This window comes from Protopterus annectens, chromosome 2.part0 (genome assembly GCF_019279795.1).
Source record: "Protopterus annectens isolate FY-2018-M chromosome 2.part0, PAN1.0, whole genome shotgun sequence".
Taxonomy (NCBI): Eukaryota; Metazoa; Chordata; order Ceratodontiformes; family Protopteridae; genus Protopterus; species Protopterus annectens.
The window spans coordinates 1,737,825,465-1,737,828,511 of record NC_056728.1 but is presented as its reverse complement, the minus strand read 5'-3'; positions in this window follow the sequence as shown (position 1 = coordinate 1,737,828,511).

Below are 3,047 nucleotides of genomic sequence, written 5' to 3'. Positions count from 1 at the left end.
CGGGGGATTTACCTGGGATATAGTCAGATGACAAGAAATAATGTCATTCTGCAAGTAGTAATAATTGAGATATTAATTTAAGAACTCTCTGAGATAGAGACAATGTTCTGTATTCTGTCTTTGACCTGAGAAGATCCATTCACCATACATTTGCCTTGCTCTGCAAGTAAGTTAACTAGGATATAGTAATTCTCTTAGATACAGTCAGGAATATAGCAAAGCTTAGCTTAGATGTTTTTTCTTTATTTAACTGAGACTGTCCTGCAATGTTGTTTTAAATATTTCCTGTGGTTTTGAACTCTAATATCACTGCAATTATGTACTATTTTCTTGTTCTTTTATTATTTATTATTAAATATATTTAAACCTTTCATTGTGGTTGATCTGTCTAGAGATATTTAAGTTCTGACAGTACGTGCATATTTATGTGGTGACACTGTGTAGGCCACTCCTAATAGCCTTGCTCTTGGTCAAACTACCATTTGTATTAACAGTAACATTACACAGTGAGATTGGACACCCTTTGTTAAGGGCCTTAAAGTAGCTGATAAGGGGTTCTGGTGGCAGTGATAACTACCTTATAATCTGGGCAGAAAGGGGCATGGCTAGTAAACCTGTGCCTTTCTTTCCCAGTTGCGTGTGTGTGTGTGTGTGTGTGTGTGTGTGTGTGTGTGTGTGTGTGTGTGTGTGTGTGTGTGTGTGTGTGTGTGTGTAAACAAATCTCCAAGAGTGTGTGTGTGTCAGCTGCATGGGCAGGGACACAAAGCAAAGGTTGGATAGAGAGAGTGTTGGAGGACTTGGTTGGAACGCTGGCTAAGGATTCAACTCTAGAGCTTTGCCAGTGGGGAGTCTTACTGGGGACCTGGAGAAAAAAGGGAGAAACCACCTCCAGACTGACTGTGGTCTCTGTGTGCTTTTAAGGGAAATTGCACTTGATGCAGTGAGCTGCATCTGGAAATATATGTGTAACTTGTCATCCTCCCAATGTACATACTCCACTGGTACCAGTGTTGAGGATTGAGGCTCCTTGATTACTGGTCCAGTGGTACAGTGTCACAAACCTATTCAAAGTGGCTTATAAAAATGTTCCATTTTCTTATACTACAATCACACCAAAAGCTTTAGATCTATTAATCCCTAGGTCAGAGTATGCATTTCCAAGATCTGTTCCTCTCCCTTGCAGAATACCTCTTTTCTGCAGATCGCTGAAAACAAAATACCCAGGTTTATACACCTAACCAGCAGCTGGCATCACCACTGCCCTGCCAGGGACAGCTCAATGGTTACCTACAAGTTCTAGAACTAATTTTCTTCTAAGCATTCCAACTTACAATCTGCTTAATGAATATTGTCCTATACCAGCTAGCAAACTAGTAATAAAGTGTGGGGGTCTTGCTGCTCAAGCCCCACATGTTCAAATTCTACTAACGAGCAATATGAAACCCATAAAGTGCATATTATGCTCTTTCAGTTGTCTTGATAGTATTAATTGCAACAATGTCAATTATCCTCTCGTGAAAAATCTTTTAGTTAACTAGTTCCTGCATACAGGAATGCCTTGTCAAATGAAATGATTGCAATGAACAATCTGACTTCATTCAAGAACTTAATTACATTTTAAGGAAGAATATAAATGTAACTGCTTCCATGACACAAAATCACATTATCATTACAGTTCTTCTGCTAGATATGCAAATGTCCATTTTTTGTAATACTTACCAATGAATTGTCAAATGCAAAGAAAGCCTGATGTTTCTGAACAGAGTGTTAAACATTGTTCTGTTTTGCTTTCACGCTTCTTAGCATGTTTTATTATAGTATAACAATATGTTGGTGTCAATATATTATCTATCACATAAAAAACTTGATGTTCTTCAAAGAATTATTGCAATTTTGGTCATGCGTTCTCTTTACTGTTTTGTTGCTTATAAAGGATACATAGTCCGTATGTCAAAATTGTATTGTATATGTGTTAATACTCACTTCTTAGTATTCTCCAAAATGTTGTACACCCAGCTGTTTTACATTCATATATTGCTTATTTGTACTACTGCTTTTTCTACATATTATTGGTTTGCTTTTCAGTTTATGAACACTGCAATTCACTGTAACGTGACCTTTTCTCTGGTCATAGTCCACCTATCAGATGATTCATATATTCTAATTTTGCTTTGATTTAGTCAGAAAAGCAATATAACAATTTTTTTATTATATAGACAAAGCAGCATAACAAAATTCTTATTTGATCTCTTTTTATAGCAAATCCTTGTCATACCTCCTTTTCTGTATATGTTAGCCTTCTACAATCTGTGCAAATAGAGTCCCTGTAGCCAACTGCCATTCATATCAAGTATACTTCATCACCCCTTACACCATGGTCTCCTAGGTCAGCAGTCCTATTCTGTTTTTTTTTTTGCGCTGCTATCAAAACCGTGGTGGTGGTGCTGCGGTAGCGTTGTCGCCTCACCGAAAGACGCTGTCCGGTTCGATTCTCAGCTAGATCATTTTTGCGTGGAGACATTCGTGAATGGGCGTACCTTCGTTGAAGGTTGTGCGTCACGGCTGGTAACTCGGCACGTAAAAATCAACTACCAATCATTAGCTGACTGGAGTTCCGCTGTGGCGACCCCTAACCGGGAAAAGCCAAAAGACACAACAACAGCATTGCTATCCCACTGAATAGTATAAATGAATGCAGTCCTTAAATTAATCCATGTCTTGAAAGAACACATAAGCTTGGAGAAACTATTTATTTGAAAACAGATTTATATAGGAAATGGCAAATAGCTGTTTCAGAGCAGGGGTGCAGCCAGTGAATTCCATTTTGTATTCACAGATGCTTACTACTACCCCCCCCCCTCAATCCACCTGACATTTAAAAAATGGTCATATCACTTGAGCAGCTGCCCCTCCCCCAACTTAATGTACCTAGCATTTTTAACTGCTCGTTCAAAAAACATACAGGTATTTTTTTTTTTAGATTTGTAATGCTTTCTGTAAGCAAGCTACATGTAAGAGGTACTAATTTAGATGGTTATAGATATAAT